Below are 7,277 nucleotides of genomic sequence, written 5' to 3'. Positions count from 1 at the left end.
AATTAAAGGTAAATAAGAAACTTCTGATCAGGTCCTATATCAAATAATAAACATGAATGGTACTAACTGTAAGGTAAAAGGTACCTGTATAATTTATGTAAGTCAGAAAAGTAGATAAAAGAATGACATCTTTGGATGCTCTAAGAAAAGAAGTCATGTCTTCCAGTGAAGCTAACTTTTGAAAGCTGCAGGATCAACCAGCCTAGAAAATGATTTCAGCTGTCTAATCTTCTTTCCTTTTTTTTCTTATTTCTCCTCCCCTTCTTCTTCCCTCCACTTCCTCCTAGCTCCTATCATTTTCCCTAAGAAAATGAAAGGACAGGACAGGTTTTTCAACATTGCTTTACCAAGTTTTCTCAACCAAGGTCTGGAGACCACCTTGAGGGATGACAGAGTAGTTCACTTCTCAAGCATGTTTCATTCTTGGTTTCTCAGTGGAAATTGCCAACAAGGCACCAATTACGGGAAACTAGAGACTGAAGGAAAATAGAAATTTGCTACTGTATTGCAAGTGTGTGTGTGTGTGTTTTGACATCTAATTTGAACTTCAACATAGCCTGTGCTCTTTTGCAAGCATTTAAAAAGAAATAAACTTAGTCTCATTACCATCAGATAAGATGATGGGGGAAATGGGCTGGAAAAAAAATCCTGAATCTTTTCTGAGCCCTATTCTCCAGCTTACAAAGAAAAGGGCAAATTCTTTACTGCTGTGCCATTCAGCTATTATGTTTAACAATCTAATTAGAAAGGCTGGGTAGCCCATTCCCATTGTAAAAGCAAAGACAGTACACACAAGCAAAACCAATTAGACAGCTGTCGTTTACAGATCTGAACTGCCCTCCAGCCAGTTTCTAATGAACCACCCACCTCCCAGGTCTTCCCCTCCCCAACCCCCAGGAGAATGCTCTTGTCCATAAACTGGGCCAGATGACCGTGGCAACAACGGTACAGTTTTGCCCATACCCAAGATGGGGAATAGCCTCAATTACCTGGAGTGAGCAGCCGAGAATTAGTTGCCCCTTGACATTAGCTCTCACTTTGATGCTTCATAGTGACTTCCAACTTGTACCCAACTCTGTGCAGGGGCTCCTGAGTCTCCTGCGGACCCTGAGCAGGTCAGACTTATGCTAACAGGTGGCAATAAATCAGAGTCATTGCTTTCACTTTTACGAATGTTACTTTCTACACACCAGGGACTTATTTTAACTTAAAACAGATGAAAAACTAAACATTAGGGCTGCATACTTGCCATGCCTTTGTTTTTTGGGGGGCCCCTTATGGCTTAAATTAAGGCACACTGCATTGAGCAGATTGCTCACTGCAATCTAGTCATCTGTTTGGTGTTTTGTGTGTCCCACAAGGCAGTTGTGGTTATTCACAAGTCTATTAATTAAAAAGAGAACTAGTAAGGGGGAACTACTGAGTGGGCTGATGAACCATGCAACCACTTCAAAAATGATGAAGATGTATTAAAAACAGGGGAAAAAAAACACCTCTCTTGCATTCCATCTCTTGAATCATCTGATATCACTAGTTGTTTGAACTAAGCTTTATAAAGCTCATGAAAAATAAGCTCTTGTCATCACTGCATCTCAATGAGGAGTTTTCTCTACAAGAATTAGAGCAAGGCTGTCAGGAGTAATGGGACCAAGATTATGTCAACATTTCCATTGAAAAAAAAAGCAACAAACTATTTTCAGCAGGTTGTGACTCATGGACAACAATTCATCTTATGTTGAAATTTGGCCTTATCAGAACAGAAAACACAAAGGCTTTTAATTCTGTGGGAATAAAAAGAGTACATCATGTCTATTAGCAAGATAATTTAATAGAGAATACCTTAGGTTTTTTTTAGTGCCTTTTCAAGGATCAAAGGGTTTTATATGTAATATCCTATTATTCTCCCAAGAGCTTAGTAAGGTGGGAAGGACCTAGGATTTTTATTTTATAGGTGGGGAAGGAAAGTACAGGTAAGATTCCCAAGTTCACCTGCAAATCATTGCATAGATGAAGATGTAATCTTTGTGTATGTGGGTGGTTTTTTTTTTGTGTGTGTGTGTGTATGTGAACTGATTTTTTTTTAAGAGATCAAATTTCTGAAGCTTTTGTAGTCATTCATCCTCAATGATATTAAGAACTAAAATTTCGGGCGAAGAGGTGCAGTGGCGTTGCTTTTGGGGTTTGTATGAAAACCCCTGGTGGCTGATGGCAAGTGACCCATGGGGAGTAAGGAGGGCCCACTGGTAGAAGCAGCCCCTGTCACTGCCACCATTGGCTCAAGCTGGAGCCAAAGCTGGAGCTAGGTGCCTCTCCCAGACCCACTATTGAAATGAAGAAGGATGATTGAAATGAGGAAGTAACTGTCAAGATGAATAAATTGAAAGTTCTGTCAGAAAACAAAAGCCATACTAGTAATTCTCAGATTGTGGCCCTCTTGGCTCAGCTGGGGAAGATCAACTATGAATGTCCAGAAGCAGAAGCTGCCAGATATGTTACATCAAAGATTCTTCACCTGATCCAAAGTCAAGAGAAAATCAGGGAAGAAATGAGAACCAAAGGTTCTACAGGGATGGATATTCTACTCTCCACATTAGAGAACATGAAAAGATCTTCAGATCACATTCAATATCTTAAATATTCTTGATGAATTGGTGTTAGTCATTGGTGGTAGGAGAACAAGTACTTTAGTATCTAATGGTGATACACAAATACTGTTTGCGGCTATTTTGAAAAGAATCTCCACCATGTGAAGAGCTAATGATTCAAGTTCACACCCTTCTTTCAAGAACTGGACTAAAAGACAAAAATCTGAAATGAAGTCTAGAATCAACGGGGCCTTAATGATAACCCTGAATTTGGTGAAGCAGAATTTGCAGAATCAAAGTTTAGTGTTGTCTTATCTTCAGCTTTTATGAGTGTATTCTACTAATCCTGTGAATGTAGTGTCCTTACCAAAAAATGGAGTTGTGGACTTGATGTTTAAAATCATTGGTCCTTTTAGTAAAAAGAACACTGATCTTATAAAGGTTCCTTTAGACACACTTACTGCAGTGCTAAAATCAAAAACAAATGCTGTAGACAGAGGATGTGTCCATGCACTTTTAACAATTTATGTAAATTGGCACCAGCATGATAATCGGTTCAGAAATATGCTCATCCAGAAGGGAGTTTTACAGAGTTTAAAAAGTGTTACAAGCCTCAAGTTGGGAAGAAAGGTATTTACTGATGCCAATGGGATGAAAATTCTATACAACACTTCACAAGATAGCGTGGCAGTCAGGATTCTTGATCCTCTAGTCAACACATACAGTCTGATTATGAAGAAATGTTTCCCTAAAAATTGTATTCCCTTACTAACTATTAAAAGTGATTTTCATTTCCAATTACCAGTTATTCTTGTGACAGGACCTGTGCCTCAGCTCTAAAATTTATTGCCTAGAGTGAATGTCGTAGTAAATGAAAATGATGACAATGAAGACCTTGAATTAGAAGCTGAAAATAAAACTGAGAATGGTGATGATACAGACCAAAATTTTAAGAATGATGATATTGAGACTGATTAACAAGTTTAAACCCAAACAAGAACAAGGACCATCAATAGAAGAACTAAAAATGATTGAACACTTTTCCCCCAAACTTTCTGATGACTTTTAGGAATGTGATTTAATTGCCAAAGAAACAAAGCCCTTAGCAAAGGAAGGAAATCTAGATGGACCTATTGTTGTTCCTATATCAGGGGAAGAGCTGTCTGTGGAATCAAACAGCCTAATAAATTTAGTGAGAAAGAATATCATTTCACAAGGAGAGGAAAGTGATAAACAACCTGCCTTTTTAGACCTGGCAAAAGAAGATATTAAAAACAGTGATAGTTCGTTGCAGCAACAGGAAAGTGATCAAAGTGGAACAGTTTCATCAAGCCAGTATCTCACTAGTGACTTAGTGAAGGCCTTAGACCAAGTAACACTGCAGAATGCTCCCCAAATTTCCCAGAACTTTGCTTGCAGAATAAAGAAAGATTCTAGTCCTCACCTTACCTCTATTACATGCACTAAAACATGTCCATATTTTTCTACTTGTGAAAATGTGCTCTTTGAGGGAGAACTGATCAACTAGGAAAGCTACGCTTTGCTGGAGTTGAAACTTAAGATGATAATTCTGCATCTAATTCATCAGCAGAGCAAACATCAGCTGAAGTACCTAACATGCTACCACTCCATGATTCTGATCTATATGCTGAGATTGTGAAAAATGCTAAATTTGTTCCTGACTATTCAGAAGTGCCTTATCCTGATTATTCTGGTCACAATCCATCTCCATTTAAAGAATCTATTTTAGAAAGAGCCTATGGTGTGCAAAGGACAAAAATTGTACAGGATATTGACAGACTAATTCATCACAGTGATATCATAGACAAAATTATGCATGACCTGGATAACCCAAATTACACTGTACCAGAAGGAGAAAGTTTGAAATTTAATTTGAGATTTTAATCTGGAAATGTATGGAAAGTTATTCAAATTAGAAAAAAAATGAGTATGATTTTATTCTGAAGTCAGATACAAGTAGCAATCATTGCCATCAGTGGTTTTACTTTGAAGTCAGTGGAATGTGGACAGGTGTTGGATACTGATTTAATATCATCATCTGTGAAAAATCCAACAGTCCATTTAATTATGGTATGTAACCCTTTATATATTCAATCCAGGAAGTGTTATATGCTATACCGTGGCAGATTTGTATAGGTACTGACATTTGTACTGTAAAACTCATTTCTCTACAAGTTTAGTTGCTGCTGATGGCAAAAAGGAAAATCCTATTATACAATTACATTCACAGTCACTTTCCCACATAAGGATGATATTTGCTGTTTTGCTTATCATTACCCATATACACACTCAACTTTACAGATGCGTCTTCAAAAATTGGAATCATCACACAACCCTCAGCAAATCTATTTTCAGCAAGATGTGTTATGAGAAACTCTGTCTGGAAACAACTGTCTTTTACTGACTATAACTGCTATAGTAATGTCCAATTATTATGAAAACATCTGCCAATTTAGAAATTGCCCTTGTATTTTCTTATCTGCTTGAGTACATCCTGGAGAAACTAATTCAAACTGGATTATGAAAGAAACTTTTGATTATCTCATGAGTAATAACCCTACTACTCAGACAGAGCTTGTGTGAATCCTATATTTTAAAAATTGTCCATATGTTAAAACCAGATGGTGTCATTAATGGAAACCACCATTGTTGTTTAAGTGGAGAAGATTTGAACTAGCAGAGGCAAAGTGCAAGCCCAGATTTGCATCTTATAATTTACCATGCTAAAGTTCTGCTGTAGTATATGGTTGCAATCAAACATTTACCTTTGGTTTACTGTGATTATCATGGTCACTCTCAAAAGAAAAATATATTTATGTATGGCTGCTGCATCAAGGAGACTGTGTAGCATACTAATGATAATGCTGTCTCTTGTGATGTGGTTGAAGATATGGGATACAGCACTTTGCCTAAGATATACATCCATGAAGACTCTGCAACCTGCATGAGCAGCATTGTAGGGGAAAAGTCCAAACAATCTACATTTCGTGTTGTTGTATGGAGAAAAATAGAAGTACAGAGAAGCTGTACCATGGAGAGCACAGTATGTGGCTGTGATCAAGGAAGATACAAGGGTTTACAGATTGGGAGACAAGAATTGGAAGACATGAGAGCAATGTTTTGTGTTGGTTTATTCCATTTGAAAAGACTGACATCACCATTAGAATATAATCTGCCTAACAACTTTCTTGAGTTTGAAAATTACTTGATTAAATCTAACTTCAAAGCAACAAGCCCTACCACTTATGTTTTGGAAGAAGATGAATCTCATTCCCTTGAAGAAGTTGATTATAGTGCAGAAAATAATGATGAATTGCCCAAAAATGTTGGGGATTATGAACCTTCTGTACAAAAAGATGTACTTTCTGAATCAGAGTCATCAAAAACATGTCTTCTTTGATCCATCTGCCATCTCAGGTAAATAGACTGAAGAATAAGAGAAATACCTTAGTTTCTATTGGATAGGAAATGTTAGATTTTTAAAAAGAGTTGACTCAAAAAGACAAAAAGTGACTGCAGCCAGTTTGGTTTCAAGACAATGTGTTTATGATAAAAAACTGGCATTTGTTTCATTTAAAGAATTCAATGGCCTGATTGATAGCATTGAATTATCAAAGATTGCTTTATGTTTTTTTTCAACAAGACATTACTCAGTATCACTGCATGACTTTTTGTCATGTTTTTTTCATGGCACAAACTGGATGTTACCTTATCCATGAAGCCTTCTCTGATGCCTGCCCTTCCAGCTGAAAATGAACTTCCCCTCCACAAAGTTTCCATGGCACCTGGACCTCTTCTTTTTGCTAATCATACCTTCTCTTATGTCATGGTTACTTGCCCTTGACCCTACTACTGGATTGTGAGCTTCTTGAGAATTAGATCTGTATCCTATCTATCTCCACATTCCCCACTGGCCAGCAGAGTGCCTTACACACAGAGGGTGTATCCATATATCCTATATCAAATGAACAAGTTTTCAATGTTTCAGAGCACATACAAAAAAAGTAATTCTAGGTCCTAGTGGTAATAAGTTGTTGAAAATAATATATGTACAGGGATTTCTATTGATCTGTGTGTTGTTTGTATGGGAGTAGGTGGATATTGAAGACAAGAAATTAACAGAAGATGTTAACTATTTGATTGTGTTTGAAGTAATCCAGAACTTGTTTTGAAACCATTTCATTCTACAGTTACCAAATTAAACAAATGAAAAATTATCCAAAAAAAAAAAAGAACTAAAATTTCTTTGAGTAAGCTTTTGTGAATTCTTGTTTCATGGACTTTTGAGGGCTGTCTGTGAATAGGAACTGTGTTCTTTCTTTTTTTAAACGTTTCTTTTTTTATTTTTTTGCAAGACAATTGGGGTTAAGTGACTTGCCCAGGGTCACACAACTAGTAAGTGTCAAATGTCTGAGGCTGGATTCGAGCTTAGGTCATCCTAATTTCAGGGCCAGCGCTCTATCCACTATGCCATCTAGCTGCCCCAGAACTGTGTTCTTAAGGATGCTATATATTATCATTATTACTGTTTTGCAGGTGAGGGAGCCAAAGTCCCTAGAGATTCTATGATTTGCCTATGCAAAAAAAGGTCCAATCAAGTCCAGCACTCGAAGCATATGGTGAAGATATCTGTTTCCTATCTAGGAGTGTGTTATATTCACCCACATAGGT

At 37.2% G+C, this 7,277-nt stretch overlaps 1 pseudogene; it reads left to right on the top strand.

The window, feature by feature from the left end:
- Positions 1-2,368: 2,368 nt before the first annotated feature.
- On the top strand, positions 2,369-6,006 carry LOC110195884 (cytosolic carboxypeptidase 1 pseudogene; annotated as a pseudogene).
- The last annotated feature ends 1,271 nt before the right edge of the window (positions 6,007-7,277 follow it).

This window comes from Phascolarctos cinereus, unplaced genomic scaffold (genome assembly GCF_003287225.1).
Source record: "Phascolarctos cinereus isolate Bilbo 61053 unplaced genomic scaffold, phaCin_HiC Scaffold_726;HRSCAF=1367, whole genome shotgun sequence".
Classification (NCBI taxonomy): Eukaryota; Metazoa; Chordata; class Mammalia; order Diprotodontia; family Phascolarctidae; genus Phascolarctos; species Phascolarctos cinereus.
This window is presented reverse-complemented; position numbering and strand designations above follow the sequence as displayed.